Below are 17,956 nucleotides of genomic sequence, written 5' to 3' on the forward strand. Positions count from 1 at the left end.
CTGTGATGAGCCATAACTGTGCAACTGTTTGTAGGTTTTCCGTTCCTTCTCTTATTTCTCATGTTGCCTACAGTCTGTGACTGGACATCTGTGTCCTTTCCTAAGATCTCCTTCTGGATTAAGGCCTTTGACAAGATGGGGTGGTCACAGCAGGTTTTACCTTATAGTTGCCACTATTGCCCCACCAATTTTTGCAGCATTGAACAGAAACTACAGCTTCCCCCTGTAGACCAATCAAAATGGTAGGTGCCTCATACCTGTACACCTGTCTTTAGTTATAGGGCTTTTGGTCACTGATGGTGCCTGGTCACTGGTGTTAGTTAAATAGGAAGCTGGCCATGAGTCTCTCCAGCTCCTGCATAAATTCCCACTCAGTAGGCAACTTTTCATAGTCTCTTTTGCTTCCCAACTGCTGTAAATGCTGGTTTCTTGGCACTTCTGTGCTGTGCTTCCCTTCATCTCATACTGTGCTTGTCAGACATTGTGTCTGCAAAGACCCTCTGGTGAGAATGAAAGTGTTCAATAGCTATCTGTAGCACCTGTCTTTTGGTAAAGGAAATGAGGAACAAACATTTTCAAGACTAAAAGATTCAGAAAATGTCTAGGTCTAAAGATTTTGTGCAGGATGTTGCTGTCATTGAAGTCAAAATTAAAAAAACCCAAACAAACCGAAACATGAAAAAAACAACAAAGTGAAATTCAATGAAAATTCTCACTGAATTTAATGGAAAAAGATAAAATCCTTTGCAGACTCCCAGAACTACATGTTTACACCTCTGAAAGAGCCTGGTCTCAGGGACAGTAATTTTGTAATTTTTTGTCCTCTTCAGAAAAAATGCTCCTGTTATGATTTTGAAAGAAACACAATCATCACTTTCACTTCACTTTAGCATCCATGGCAGTGAAAAGCTGCTTGGTAAAAACAAAAATAGATTAAAATATGCAAGCATTTTCTTCTTAGCAGTCTAGTATGCCTTCTTAAAGCCAGAGTCTTGAAACATAAAATCATAGGGCCATACAATAATTCAGGTTGGAGGGAACTTTAGGAGGTTCTAGACCCACCTCCTGCTCAGAGTTACAATGGTAAAGTCAAGTCAGGTTGCTCAGAACGTGTCCATTTGGTTCTGGAGACACCTCCACTATGGAGGTGACAAATGCTCTCTGAGGTACCCATTCCACCAACTTTCTGTCCACATGGAGAACTCATATATGCAGTCCTAGGCTGTCTTGGTTTAGTTTGTGTGCCTTGTCTCACATCCTCCCGTAACGCACCGCTGTTAAGGGGCTGACTCGGTCCCTTTTATGACCTTATCACAGACACTGCTGCCTGTTGTTGGGTCCCCCTTCTGTCTTTGGCTGAACAGGCCCAGTCCCTCTGCTATTTCATGTGACACCACATCTAAGTCTTCCATAGATTATTATGTCACAAATCAGTTTTGCCTCATCAGTGAAGAGGAGATCCAGCTGTGTGTTACTCTTGCTGCCCCACCCAGCATCTGAATCAAAAAGTTATGTTAGAAACTATCCAGAGATCTTGGCAGTTTGCATTTCACCACATTTTCCTTTTCTGTGTCTGGCAGGCAGATAAAATCTCCCACACAAATGAGGAACTGTGATACTGAGGTTCCCTCAGGTTTTGGAGAAATTTCATCCACTTTTTGCTATGATGGTTTGAGGTTGAGTGGATGCCAGGTGCCCACCAAACCCACTTTATCACTCCCTTCCTCAACTGGACAGGGCAGAAAAATATAACTAAAGGCTCATGGGTTGAGATCAGGGACAGGGACAAATCACTCACCAGTTACTGTCACATGCAAAACAGACTCAGCTTGGGGAAGTTACTGAATTCATTACCAATCTAAAACAGTAGGTAATGTGAAGAAATATCTTAAAACTGCCCTCTCCCCACTCTTCCCTCCTTTCCAGGCTTAACTTTATTCCCAATTCTCTACATCCTTCTCCCTGCAATGGTGTAGGGAGATGGGCAATAAAGGTCAGTCAATCACATGTTTTTTCTGTTGTTTCCCTCTCAGAGACAGGATTCCTTCCCCTGCTTCAGTGTGGGGTCCCTCCCATGGGAGACTGTCCTCCATTAACTCCTCCAACATGAGTCCTTCCCATGGGCTGTAGTTCTTGATGAACTGCATCAACATGGGTCCCTTTCTATGGGGTGCAGTCTTTCAGGAAAAAGCTGCTCTAGTGTGGATCTTCATAGAATCACAAATCTGCCAGCAAACCTGCTCCAGAGTGGGCTTTTCTCTCCATGGGTATGCAGGTCCTGCCAGGAGCCTGGTCCAGTGCAGTCTTCCCACAGGGTCACACCCTCCTCTCAGGCGTCCACCTGTTTTGGCATGGGGTCCTCCACGGGCTGCAGGTGGAGCTCTGCTCCGCTATGGACCTCCATGGGCTGCAGGGACACAGCTGCTTTACCATTGTCTGCACCAGGGGCTGCAGAGAAATCTCTGCTCCAGTGCCTGGAACACCTCCCCCTCCTTCTCCACTGCCATTGGTGTCTGCAGGGCTGTTTCCCTCACATATTATTCCTCTCTTCTCTGGCTGCAAGTACTTCTGTGCCATAACGTTTTTTTTCCCCTCCTTGTTAAATATGTTATCACAGAGTTTTTACCACCACTACTGATTGATTCAGCCCTGGGCAGAGGTGGATCTATCCTGCAGCCACCTGGAATTAGCTTTGTCAGATATGGTGTAAGCTTCACCAGCTTTTCAGAGCAGCCACTCCTATAGCCCTCACCACTATCAAAACCTTGCCACACCATCCTGATACAAACCCTCAGGTTCTGTGGCAGGACATCCTCTATCTCTCATGGCTGGGGCATTTGGAAGAGATAACTCAGTCCAGATTAACAGCCCAGCGAGGGGCCAGAGAGCCCAGCAGGGAGCCACCCCCCAGGCGCCTCAGAGTCTAAAACTCCAGTCCCAGTACACATATTGATATGAGAGCAGGTGTGGAAAGAGATAAAGGAAAATAGACATCGGTGACCAAAAGACATAGTTCTTGCATCTATAAAAGCCCACACAAATTATCACAGGGGCAGAAGTCTCTTACACACTTGTCGGGAACATCCAAGGAGCCTTCTTCCCTTAAGTCCAGACGTGGGCTTTTGAGGTTACTTTCCCAGGAACCGAGAAAAGGGAATTTAATGTCTACCCCTTCAATGATTGGTGATAAGAAACACTGAATCCTAATATATAATAATACTATTTCTTGGCTAGCTGTAAATTTAATGGTACCTTTAACTCCATGTGTATTATACTACTATTGCCTTTTGTCTTATCCCTGTGTAGTAACAGTCTGTATAAAGTCTTCATCATTTAATTTTGTGTCTATTAATAAATATTTTATAATAGACCAAATCAGCCATTATTAAAGAACTTGTGAATGAAAGTGGGGTTTTGGGGTGCTGGACACCTCAATAACACGACTGCCTGCTGCCAGAGGCCTGGGCAAAAGGCAGAGACTGATTTAAACCTACATCATCCATTCATAACAGGTTCATATTTCTGCATTCTGGGGCGTGGAAAAAAAGGTAGAAAAAAAATTAAAAAAGGAAAGAGGGGGAGTGAATTAAGCAGGAAGGTTCACTCAGAATAGAATAAAAACATGGAATAGAAATATTTTCCTGATATTTATCTTTCATGTGTAATGTGGGAGACTCAATCCAGCTAGCTCTAATATGAGTACAACAGCATACAGTATGATTACAAGAGTACAGCAGAACAACAAGTTGAGTATTATATGCTTGTGGATTTTATTAACTTTTCTAGTTTTCTACAGCATGAGCTGTTGTCACAGGCTTAAGGTTTGTTGCACATTATTAGGTCTTCATAGCGATGATAAGCTGCCTTTGCTTCCTGGAGTTCTTTATTGACTGTCGGCAAGACTCCTTCCACCACAGGAAATAGACCTGCATCCAAAATCCCTTTCTATGAAAGACTGATTGGCTTTCAGCTGCATTAGTGTGGATGATAAACAGATGGTGATATTCTGAAGAGTCTGACATATTTCAGAAACATCATTAAATGTGAGTGTCACAGTAGTATGCTGCAAGTAGTCACAGCAGTCACTGCAAGACCTGTACCAATAAAAGACAAACTGCAATACAGCAATTTTTCTCAATGCATGCAATAGAGAAAAAAAATAAGATTAAAATTTCATTGTTGACAATTGATTTAAAAATTTTACTGTACTTTAACTAGTGGCAAAAATATAAAATATTTTAAATAAATATAGACATACTCTGATTACTGATGATGTTATACACGTTTAGACTAGGCAGGTGACATCGTAGTCAGTTCAAAACTCCATGAGATCTAACCTTTTCTGTAGTTCAAATTCTGTTTATGCTATTCTTTTAAGTCCTGCCGTTAAGTACCCATTCCCAGAAGCCATATTTTTTAAGGCAGAACTTTTGAAAATGATTTTATAGAAACAAGAAGATCAGCCCTTTCAGATAAAAGAAGACATTGCCAGAATTACTGTATACTGAAAGCATCACTTACACTAATTCTTAAAGAAAGGTACAGCTTTTCTCTCTCATGTAGACAAATTCCCAACTAATGAAATTACTAATGTACCTGTGGGCCAATATATGCCTGGATACCCTAAGGTCAATTAATGTCTTTGCACAAAACAGAATTTAGTAGGCAACAAAATTCCTCTTACGACCTGGAAAAAAAAAAAAAAAAAAAGAAAGAAAAGGTAGTTGACTTAAAAGCAATATATAAAACCATATATATTGAAACCTTGAGTTATCAAATTAACCATCCAAATTACTGTTAGGGAAGACATCATATATCCTTTCTAGTCGGATATTTTCTTGGATTTCTTACTTGACTTTATTTATCTACAAGATTATGATGATAATTGTAAAGGCAAACTTTTCTTCTTTATTCTTAAAATATTTTCAGAGTTGCAACTTGTCATATTTTTATATGCTTTTGTGCATGTATCTGTGGACTTATAGATAGGTATACAGCTCTGATATTAATTAAGGAGCTGAAAGAAAGGCTGTAAATGAATGATCAATCACAGGTCCATACAGAGTATTTGGGGTACGTTCTGACTACAGATTACACAAAATCACAGTTCAGCTAAAACAAAATGCAAAATAGAGTTGGAAGGGGATGGGGAATCATTGTATAGGTTTGGAATACCTATACCACGTAGATACTGGTGCTTCTTGGCTACCAGAAAAAAAAGTTACCAGCTATCTCTGCAGGAAAACAAACACATAGTAAAGCAGGAGCCAAAAAACTAATGGAAGAGTGACACTGAATATGGGCAGAGACATTAACTACAGGGAACCATATTTGTTTGAAAATGATGACAAAGAAATAGATCCTTGCATAATGAGATTGTTAATTTCAAGCCTTTCCCACGATTCAGGCTCAAGAATAATAGATGATAGAAGAAAAAATATGCCATGGAGACAGACTAGGGAAGCTGAGGGTAAAATGGTTTTAAGTGCAACCTGTCTTTGAAGCACTTAACTTTGAACTGATCTCTCCGGACCTATTTTTCTCATTAGGCAGAGATGGCTAAAAGCAGCACTCATTAAAGAAGCATGAGATTCCCCAGGGCTATTGAATCAAGCTTGAAGTAAAAAATGTCTTAATCATCTCTTTTTAATCTCTGTATTTCACTCCGTCTTTTTTGCTTGCTCTCCTTTCACCCATCACAGCTACATAATTACCAGGTGAAAAGTTTCTAAATCCTGGATTCAAAAACCGAACATGGTATATTTTTTAAACAGCAAAGCACCCACAATATTGTAATCTTTTTTGATAATTTAGGTGAAAGGATGGAGGAAACATCAAAAAGGTGTGTGTTATCTATTTAAATGCCAAATCTGCTTCATGCTGGTTACGTCTACGCTGCAAGGTAAAGGATGTGACCTCCCCTTTCGTAGGTGCTCAGCTGTGTCCTGACTTCTCCTTGGGAAAAGTCTGATTTCCTATCTATGGTCCTCTGGAAAAAATAAACCTGATGGCTGGATAGGAAGGGATCACAATAGCTGCTGTAGCTGTCCTTCTTTGGATACTTCAGGTGGGGGCACATGAGTTTTACAGAGTGTGACCAACCCACAGTTAGGACCTAGAAAAGTTTCACACATTCTTAAAGAAGAAGAGAATGTTGTGTGAAACAGCACACTCCCAGAAGCCCATGGCTTGGACAGGTGCACTCTTCACTGGGTTAAGGACTGGCTGGATGGTCAGGCCCAGAGAGTGGTGGTAAATGGTGTCACATCCAGTGGACAGCCAGTCACTAGTGGGGTTCCTCAAGGCTCAGCACTGGGGATGGTTCTGTTTAATATCTTTATCAATGATCTGGGTGAGGAGATTGAGAGCACCCTCACTAGTGCTAAGTGGAGTGTGAGTGTTGATCTGCTGGAGGGTAGGAAGGCTCTGCAGAAGGATTTGGACTGGCTGAATCAGTGGGCCAAAGGCAGTGGTATGAGAGTTCATACAGCAAGTGCCAGGTCCTGCCTTTCAGTCAAAAAAGTCTTGGGCAAAATTACAGGGTTGGGGAATAGCGGCTGGAAAGCTGCACAGCGGAAAAGGACCTGGGGATGTGTCGCGGGTTGGGTTTGTAACTGGGCGGAAACACCAATTTAGTGTAGTGGTTTGGTCCAAAATACTCATTACTGTTTATCCTCTGTGAGATAAGAATTAGGAGAAATGCAAAGCAGGCACCAAACTTGAAAGAATATAAAGAAGTTTATTAACAGACCTAAAAGAGGGGGGAAAAAAAAATTATACCACCTTCAGAACTCTCCTCCTCCCCCCACCTTCCTCCCTTCTCCCACTGACAATGTAAAAAGACAACCCTTGAGATGTTCAGTCTGTTTACCACTTCCATAATAACCTTGTTCAGTCCATTTAGAAAGAGAAGTCTCTTCTTGCTCATGCTATGAAAACATTATCACAACGAGACAGCCGCCCACTTCCAAATATTGTTCAGTCCATTTAGGAAGAGGAGTCTCTCTGCCTGCGTGTGAGTCCCTTCCCCTGACTTGCAGCTTTTCCCACAACTGCTTTCGAGGGTCCACTCTTGAAAGTTTTTGGGGTACAATTTTAAGGTTGAGCCGTTCAGAAACAAAAACAGAGGCCCTTCTCCTTCCCTGGGAGCAAAGGGTCTTCATCATCTTCATCGTTAGGACTATCTCTGGGAGCATCTCTAGGTACTGAGGTTTTCTCCTTTCCCATTTGGAGCAAAAGTCCTCATCTGGTCCATCTCTAGGGACTGAGGTTTTCTCCTTTCCCGTTTGGAGCAAAAGTCCTCATCGTTTCCATCTCTCCCTGTCCAAACTTCTCATGAAATTACAGCTGCGTCAGCATCTGCCTATCTCAGCGCAGGTGCTTTTGCTTACGAGTTGAACACTCCACCCCCCATATCTTCATGAAATTACAACGGGATACTCTGATATATCATAGCTTCACAACAGAATTTCAGCTTTAAGCATCTCCTCTCTCTCTTCCCTCAGGTTTTCAGCTCTTCACAGCAGTAAAAGGGTTAATCTCACCTCGGCCTTGCAGCCTTGCAGCTGGAATGTTGAATTTTTCTTATCGCAGTGGAGAGGGGGGAGAGCCGAGCCGCTCCGGCTGCCCACGGCAAGGCAGTGGGGGGGGTTCCATGGCTGGAACAGGTCCATGGCTCCAGGATGGCCGTGGCCCGGCCCAGCCTGGCCCAAGCAGGGCCTGGCCGGGCCCGCTGGCCCCCACACGGGGCCCGCAGCCACCTGTGCCAGCGCCGGAAACGAGAGAGAGCTTGGAGGGGGAGTTTGCCTATTCTTAAATGTGGATCACAGAGGTGTTCACAACTTTAAGTGGCTTAGAGAATTGTCCATATTCAAACTGGCCAGCTGATAGGTTCTATCAGTTCCCAGAGGAAACTGTAAGCACCCCTTAGCAAGGACATCCCTTCCGGGACTATGCTTGCTAACCTATGACAGGATGCTGGTTGACAGCAGCTGATCTTGAGCCAGCAGTGTGCCCCAGTGGCCAAGAAGGCCAATGGCATCCTGGCCTGTATCAGAAAAAGGCATGACCAGGGTAACAATTGTCGCCCTGTATTTGGCACTGGTGAGGCCACACCTCGATTCCTGTGTCCCGTTCTGGGCCCCTCACAACAAGAAAAGCATTGAGGTGCTGGAACGAGTCCAGAGAAGGGCAACAGAGCTGCTAAAAGGTCTTGAGCATGACCCAAGAGTAGCTGAAAGAAATGGGTTTGTTAAGTCTGGAGAAAAGAGGGCTCAGGGGAGACCTTATCACTCTCTACAACTCCTAAAAGGAGGTTGTAGCCAGGTGGGTATCAGCCTCTTCTCCCAGGGAGCCAGCAAAAGGACAAGAGGGCATAATCTCATTCTGCATCAGGGGAGGCTTCACGTGGACATCAAGAAGAATTTTTTTCACTGAAAAGGTGGTTAAACACCGGAATGGGCTGCCCAGGGAGATGCTGGAGTAACCATCCCTGGAAGTGTTCAAGACACAGTTGGACATGGCACTTTATGCTATGGTTTAGTTGATTAGGTGGTGCTCTCTCAAAGGTTGGACTTGATGATTTGGAAGTCTTTTCCAGCCTTAATAATTCTATGATTCTACCCCTGCTTAAGACAACTGGTGGATTGAAAGAATCCCTTTCCACTGCTGAACAGTTAGGAGAAAAAATGGAGACAAGCTTTAATTGGTTTATGTATCTCTTCTCCCTCTTCTGCATATTAAGTAAAACAGTTCTCCCCAATTCCTCCAGTGTGCTAGCTAGCATGGCTTTACAAGGATAAAGCAAGCATGAATAAAGCAAACACCAAAATCCTGTGTGATATCATCACAGCAGATATTGGTTACCGTTTCCCTAGAGATGGGAACTAAGTTCCAAATGAATTTACCTAAATTTAGTTTCTTGCATGTGTGGTGGGTGTCTGAAGTACCACAACTGTCAATAGATATAAGCCCTGACTAAAACCTCATCCACTTGCCCAAATGTAGGCATCTAGTGTCATTTTAGAGCCTGTGGAATAGTCTTCTCACCTCCAGATCCATGAATGACACAGATCTCCTGTAAATTATATGTCATTTTCTCTCATCTTGGACAGATGTATTAGATGTCAGGGCATCTCAGGATTGTCTGGCTTCATGAAAGTAAATCTATCTCTGGACTTTTATTGATTTAAAACGCATTTATGTTGAGAAATACATTCAGTGCTGGTACATTTAGCTCAGTATGCAGCTGCAGTTCGAGCTGCAGGTTGAGCTCTGGGTGCTGGAGCCCCAGGCAAGAGGCCATGAACTGCTGGCCCTTTGCAGAACAGAAGGCACAGGGACCTGTGGCCCAGCCATGTGACCGGACAGTCAGAGAGATGGCAGGAGTTGATGACCCAAGTGTTGCGGTGTTCTCACTGAGGCTGTGAGGGTGTGGAAGCCCAGTGTTTGCTTTGTTTGGGACCCCTCCTCAGAGGAACCAGTTCAAGGTGGTTTTTTGCTATTTAATTACTACACCAAGACAACTATTTTAAAGATTGAGACATCTGAGAAACCTCATGTGTTTGTGTGAATGTGAGATGTGTAGCTGGGAAGGGGCCTTGGAGACAGTTCAGGTGGTGCAAGTATCACTGTCAGAGTGGCTCCTGGGTGGTCAGATAGGGAAGTTTCCTTAACATTTATACAATCTTTTCCTAAAATCTAAATGTGAGACTTGAGATGTAAGACTTGAATCCCATGCCAGAAGGTAGTTAATGCAGGATTTAGGCTTTTACATATATTTGTCATGTGTTGCTTCAGACACCTCAGGCTGAGACAGCCGTGTGAGCCAGCAGTTACAACAGAGGGCTGTCATAAATCCGGAAGGCTTTATTATTAGTAGCTAGTAGAGGCAAGACCTACAGCACCTAAAATGGCTCTAGGTAGTTAAGTGTGGACAATTGAGTCCTTTTACTTATTATTTCCATGTCACATCAAAGTTATTGCTGTGTTCTACTATGTGGGCAGAGGGACGATCCAGCCTGTGAGGGAACATTCTCAGTATGTTTTCTTTCTTCAAAAATTGAAGACACAATCTTTACTTAAAGGGATGTGTCTTGTTTCATTCACTTGTCAGATGACTGTTCTTGATTGAATCTTGAAAACAAAAAGTTATCTTTTCCATTTTAAAAAATAGGGGGTTTTACCTACTATATATATATATATATATATGTTTTTACATGTATGTATGTATGTATGTATTGAAGTAGATAAAATAAAAAAATATAATACTAGAAATATAATTTCTGGGTGCATCTGCATTGCCAAAGAGGGACAGTGAGTGAGCTTTGATCCTTTATATTGGACAATTGCTTAAATGTTAACTCATTTCTTGGCTATTTGGAAGAATTCAGGTATTTCATTCCAAGACAGTAAAAGGCATAGTTCCAAGGCAAGTGAATTCCAAGGAACACTACCAGAAAACAATGAGCCTAAGGCTACATCAGTCATAGCTTCAAGAACCCTACAGTCTGTCAATATTACTCACTTCTACTCATATTTTTCACTTCTTTAAACTGAATTTTTTTATTACTGATAAAACGCAAAAAATAAATTTGAAGTTTATTTCTACATACTAATTGTATATGGTCAATGTTGGTGTGTGCAAAGAAATAAGTTTTCAAATAAGGCTTTTTTTTACATCACATGATATCTCCAGTATCGTAGATTCCTCATGTTGAATGAGGCCCAGTATTTTCAGTCTGCTTGCAGATAAAGGACAATTATTACCGCAGGCCTGGTTCCTACGGTATATCACTGTGTCCCGCAGCCATAGGGAGGAGGAGGAGAGAAGATCCAGCAGGCAGGAATTGTGCAGCAAGATTGGTTTATTTAATTATTTTACAAACTCTTTTATAGACTTTTTTCTTCATAGTCTAATTGGACAAAGGACCAGCCACCCCTTGGGGGTGATTGGCTAAAATCCTAAAACATCCATTATCAAAATATTTTCTACTATACCATAAACAAGACTTTTCAAGGTTGCAGGTGGCTTGGTTGTTTACATTCCCTGCTACCTCTTCTGTGAGAGAGAAAAGTCTCTCACGGACTTAGAAAATAACAAGAAAAATCCTCACTAACAGCATTTTTGTACCTACAGATAATGACCCAAGTGTCTGCCTTTGTCAGCCTCAGATCCATACATGGATCATAAGTATGATGATGACATAAGGTGACAATATCAAATAAGTTTTTATGTGATTTTAAAATAGGTAGAATCAAATTACTTTTTCCTGAATTATCATAGAGAGCAGTGACTGCCATTTGTCTTATTCATGGGAGAACTGCCAGATGTATGACTCTACGTAAATAAAGCAAATACTAAAAAAATTCTACAGTGTTTCTAGAAGTTTTGTGGCTGGAAATAAATGGGAAAAATAGAAAAGAAAGTGAGATGACTGCATTAAAAAATACTTTAGTAGATGATTTGACTAACAGCAGATACCTTTTTTACTTCATGGTTCATCTACTGTCTTTCTTGAGCACATCTGTGTAAGGTATTTCCACAGAAATTATCTTCTTTACTCAGGAGAACAATCAAACAGATACAATTATTTTTTTTGTTAATTACTACTTATGCCTAAAACTTAACATGTGTGTTAATTTATTACCACAGAAATAGAAATAGTAATACTTGCTCAACTGATTATTAGGAAGAATACATTAAAATGTATTAGGAATATTGAAAGGATGCAAAAAAGTTTGTACAGTCAAACTGTGCAAATTTCAGCATTACAGAACCACTGGTACTGGTTTAGTCCCAGACAGCAATTAAGTACCATGCAGCCTCTTTCTCACTCCACCCACTCAGGTGGGATGGGGAAAAGAAATTGGAGTGATCCTGGCTGTGTTCCCTCTTGGCTTCTTGTGTACTTGCCCACTGATAGAGCACAGGGAAAAGGAAAGTCCTTCACTTAGAACTAAGCACTACTCAGCAGCAACTCAAACATCAGTGTGTTATCACCTTATTCTTGGACTAAATCTAAACCACAGCACTGTACCAGCTACTAGAAAGAAAATTAACTCTATCCTATTTAAAACCAGGACACCACTTTAACAAAAAATACGATCTGTAAATTTGGGACAAATCACTTCATCTGAGATGAAAGAAAAGTGAGAATTGAGACTTTATCTAGCTAATTACCCTAAAGGTCTACAGCATAAAACAGAATTAGGGAAGTTATGCTTCCACTACAGGGTTATAGCACTTTCTGGATCCCTCTTTCTCATCTTTCAGAATTAGACTTTCCTTTTGTTCCAACTGCAACAAAAATAGAGGATATTCTGTGACATAGCCATCTCTTTGATCAAAAGAATCTCAAGATATTTGTTGGCTATGAGATATTGTTTTTGCACATTACAAGTCATTATCTTGTAAATTTAGGTAAGTAATTTTTAGTGATAATTACACTGATGCTTAAGTTATAATGAGATACTTTCAATTCCTGAATATTTAATTCACATTTAAAATACCAGAATTTATATTTCACTAAGGGAGCAGAACAGAGCTGGCAGATCTTTAAGGATATTTTTCGTACAGGAGAGGAACTCTCAGTTCTCAGGTGTAAGAAATCATGAAAGGAAGGCAAGAGTCTGGTATGGCTGAGCCAAGATCATCTTGTCAAACTAAGACGCAAGAAGGAAATGCACAGACAGTGGAAGCAAGGACAGGTGTCCTGGGAATAGTATAGGGATTCTGTCTGGTTGTGTAAGGATGAGGTTCAGAAGGCCAAGGAGTACCTGGAGCTGAACTTATCAAGAGATGCAAAGAATAACAGGAAGGGCTTCTATAGGAATGTCAGCCAGAAAAGAAAGGACAAAGAAACCCTCCTCAGTGAGCAATACACGCAAACTGAAACAAAGAGACCAGGAGAATGCTGAGGTACTCAAGAACATTTTTTTGCCTCACTCTTCACTGGCAACCTTGCTTCCCACACTGCTTGAGCAGGTGGACTGCAAGAGAGGGATGGGGGAGCAAAGTCCTGCCCACTGTAAGGAAAGATCAGGTTCGTGAGAACCTGGTGAGCCTGAACATACATAAGTCTATAGGACCTTACGGAAGGCATCCCAGAGTTCTAAGGCTTATGTAATTTCCAAGCCACCCTCCATGATATTTCAAAAGTCATAGTAGATGAAATCCCCAGTGACTAGAAAAGGGAAAATATTTCATACATTTTAAAGAAGGGTAGAAAGGAAGACCCTGGGAATGACCGACCTGTGAGCCTCACCTCTGTATCTGGAAAGATTGCGGAGCATATTCTCCTAGAGGCTATGTTATGGCACATGGTGGACAGGGAGGTGATTTGAGACAGCCTGTGTGGCTTCACCAAGGACAAATCCTGCCTTACCAACCTAGTGGCCTTCTATGATGGTCTGACATCAGTGGACAACGGAGGAGTAATGGATGTCACATCCAGATAAAAGTGGTCAATGGCTCAATGCCCACAAGGAGATCAGTAACAAGTGGTGATCCTCAGAGGTTCATATTGGGACTAATACTCTTTAATACCTTCATCAAGGATAAAAGTGCGATTGAGTGAATTCTGAGCAAGTTTGCAGATGTCACTAAGCTGGTTGTTGTGGTTGTCACATCTGGGGGACACTATGCCATCAAGAGAGACCTGGACAAGCTCAAGAAGTGGATTCATGCAAACCTCCAGGGATGAACTAGGTGACTTTAAAGGTCTCTTCCAATACAAACTATTCCATGATTCTGTAAGAAAGGGTAGCATAAGAGGAGCACAAACTGAACACAGGAAGTTCCCTTTTAACACCAGGAAACAGTTTTTTACTGAAAAAGATGACTGAACCCCGTCACAGGTTGTCCAGAGAGGTTGTAAAATCTCCCTTCTTGAAGATACTCTAAAGTTGTCAGGACATGAACTTGGGCAGTCAGCTTGAGCAGGGTGGCAGGAGTAGATAACCTCAAGAGTTCCCTTCCAACTTCAACCATAATATGATTCAGTGATAGTCACTGCTTAAGGAAATTGCTGAAGTTCATCAACATTTGGACCCAGAAAGGAAAACAGAATATCTCAATAAAAATTAAATATATACTTTCTTATTCTTTCAACAAGTCTAATTAAAAAAGCCAAAAAAAAACCAGCAACCAACCCCCCCCCCCAACCTACATATTTACAGGAAAAATAAAGAACCCCAGAGTATTGTGCACTTGACTTACTGTCTGTTTTACACTTGTTAGTAAGTAATTTTTAGTTGTCTAGGGTAAAATAAAATATTTCTTTCTTCAAAGTCAAGTGAATATGTCAACATGAAATCAGTAGATAACAGTAGAATTCCAGTTCAGTGAAGCTTGATATTTAGGTAGAGATGTAAGCACCTTAAAAGGGAAATTAAGCACACTCATTTTGGGCACTGCCTCTCCACTGACCATGTAATAGATCGCTTATCTTAAAAGCTAAGCACTTCTAGAAAGTTAGATTCTGTTTATCTTTAACAATTATCTGAAAAGTATTGCTCAATAGAGAAAAGTTGCATCTTTTCTTAAAAAATATTTAAAAAGCAGCTCTTATGTTTCCACTTCTGAAACAATATTACAGTCCAGTTATTAAAATGTCTCTGCCCAAATTAAGGTGCAAATGAGACCATATGCCAAAGTCAATAGTATGGATTTAATTTAACAGAAAACGTGAGAGGGAGAGAGATGGAGACAGAAAGAGAGAATTATAGTCACCACCCCATGGGTACCCTTTTTCTTGTGGTCTTCTCTGTGGTTTGGGTCTCCAGAGTGTTTTTCTGGAGGATACACATCTGTACAGTCCAAGTCCTGGGTATCCAGAGGTGTATGTGCTATTTCCACAACTTGGGATGTTATGTGAGTAAGCAGTTGCTTCCTTTCCCACAGGAAAAGGTTACCCAGATCGGCTTCACCAGGCCTGGCATCTTCCTGTTGTTGTGTCTGTGTTTTTCCCACCGTCTGCACAGTGGAGTCTTGTCTGGTGTGCTAATTCCAGACCTTTCACCTCCATGTAGGCCTGAAATTAACACCTTCCTTTTCACTACCTGTGCCTGTCTTAAGTTAGCTTATCTTGTGTGAACTTCCTCCTTTGTCAGTGCTTGAGACAATTTAATTGTGTTAAGTCCTGACAACAGCAGCTACTGGAATGGAACTTCGAAGTCCAGACATGGTCCTTACAATAAAATTTTGCAGCAGTATTGTATGAAAAATAGAATACAATTAAACAAAACTAATTGCATGAATGGGATTCTTATGTCTCATCACAGATGTCACTCTCTCCCACCTGACTGCTCAAACGGAGAGAATCAGACTCTGCCTTTTCTGCTTTCTGCTTCTTGTACTCCTGGCTGACCACAACACAGCCTCAGGAGGAGGGACACAGTGATTTTGAAATGCCACTTAGCTGGTGAGGACACCAGTCTGCAAGGGCTACAGAGCAGGAACAGCGCACACCTGTTGCAGTGTGTACTTTGTGCTCGGTGGGTATGAAGGCTGGGCTCTGTATTACAATGGGTACACTCTGCACTTTGGGCAAGAAGACATATAATGCAGACAGATTTTACAGAATATTTAAAGTTTTAATGGGAATGCACTAAACTAGCATCAAGACAAAACCTGGACCTGAATACTTGGCTGCAGTGAATGTCTTTCCTTTTTGTCTGAATGTCTTATAATCTAGTCAAGAGAGCACTTTCCCAAAATGTGGGATATGACAGTTTTATTCTCTCTAGGCTGAGAATTTTATTTCCTGAAAATTTTAGACCAGAAGCCAAGTCTTCCACATCCAAAATAAATGCTTTAATCATAAAACTTAAATTCATAAGGCAAATATCATTCTGTTAACCCTATGCTCATGTGCCCGGCAGGCATTTGAGAGTTTGTGTCAACACTGGCAAAATTTAAATAATTGAAGTAATTAAATAATTAAATAAAGTAATTAATACTGAAAATTAAGCAATGGGTGAATTCCTACACAGTCATTAAACCAATATTGGAAATGTATATCACTTAATCTGATTCTAGGCATCTTCAAAATAGACCTATGTCTGAGCTAATAATGCTCAGTCATCCTTATAGCCAGGAAAGGCAAATGGAAATTTTAGAAATCTCTCACTTGAACCATTCTTGAAATCATCTCTTGCATTATAGTTAATTCATCCTTCCATATCTAATAGCTATATCTTCATTGCTGATAAAGGCTCAGATGTAAGTGAACCTAGATACATTTCAACTCCATTATTAGAATATTTTTCACCACTTAAGTCTGTTTAACTAGTAAAGACATTAGAGGCACAAGTTTTCTGAAACAGAAGACTTAGACAACTGTCGTGCACCTTGAAAAAACCTGCCCAGTCAGCATCCATAACTAAGAAAAGAGTATCCAAGTTGATTGAGCAAAGTACAAGGCAGAAAAAAAGAAATGCTAGGATTCTAACAAAATTCTGCAGAAAACTGAAGGAAACTGAAGTGTGTGGGATGGGGTTACTTGTTATTTATTTTGACAGTGTTTATGTCTCAGTTTTGAACTGTCAACAAATAGTGCAATTCTTTTGGAAATGTCTATAGTATGTGCTTTATTTAACAGGATTCTGTGAGGGTCAAAGTTACGCTAAGCAAAATACTGTGTAGTTTAGGTACATGACATCTTTGGCTGACCTAACTCAGATGGCCTGAGAATACATCAACCATGAACTAGAATCTAACTAAATTCTATAGACAAGTAATCAAAGAAGTGAAACCAATTAGATTATAATTCTGAAAAGTACAATTTGAACAGTGGGTTGTTTTGTTTCAGGGGTTTTTTTCCCGGTAGAACTTAAGGAGGATACGTCATGAAACATCCATAAGATGTATCTTTTTAATGATACATCCACTCTTTCTCAGAGAGTGTGACTGAAAAGTGTAAGAGACATGGCTTATAGATTGAGTGATTTCAGCCATCAAAAAATATATCAACATGAAAAAGAAGACTCCCTAGCAGGACTATCCTGTGTTGGAGAAGTTAAAAAAGAACAAAGTTTGCCACAGCCTCAAGTAAGATAGCTATATGTTGAAGCTATATAGGCTCACCTATGCTAGTTATTGTCTATTTAAAGCTAGAATAAGCCTTTTCCTTATGCAGTCAGTGGACTCCATCTCCTGAGATGCTCCATGATCTAAAAGTACAGCTGTGTAAAGGACAGTTGATATACTTAAACACCATATGCTCTTTAGGCACCTTGACATATTGAACCCCATAAATGTAATGCATGGCTGCTGTGTATGTTTATGTTGAACTAAAATGAAGTCTTGCTGCTGAACATAATTCTAGCTCAGAGGGATTACCAGAATTTGAATCAAACCTATGAAAAATAGTCAAAGACCAACATGACAGATCATGATTTGTAAGATTATTTTATTTTTCTGTTAACTTTATATACATATGTTCAGACTATACACCTACACCATACACACTGGTGTTAACATTTATCCTGAAAACAATGGAATTAAGGGAGGCTTTTTTTCTCATTATTCTGAATCTGTTTAACAACTGTGAATTTTACCATAGAGCAAGCTAAGATTAAGTATTTTTATGTAGTTGTGATCTTGTGTGTGTGTTGCCCTGCAAAATGGAATCTAAAATATTTTCTCTCAGTGAGACTCTAACTGTCATTTATCTTCTCTATCTGGATTCTTATTTTCACAAAATCTACGAAGAGTTAATTTATTTTAGATTATTTGCCTTTTTTTCAAATTTCATAAATAGTAGACTGTTAGTTCAGAAGATATGAGAGAGAAAAAACATAAAAATCCATGTAATTAGAAGCATTTGTAGTAAAACATCCACACAATTAATTAATGGCCTCCACACATTCTAGTGTTTACATCTATTGTCATTATAGCTCCTTGGGTTTGATCCCACAAAATTCACATGCAGAGCAATGTGTGCATTAACAAGTG

Source organism: Coloeus monedula (assembly GCF_965178545.1).
Source record: "Coloeus monedula genome assembly, chromosome: 3".
NCBI classification, from domain to species: Eukaryota; Metazoa; Chordata; class Aves; order Passeriformes; family Corvidae; genus Coloeus; species Coloeus monedula.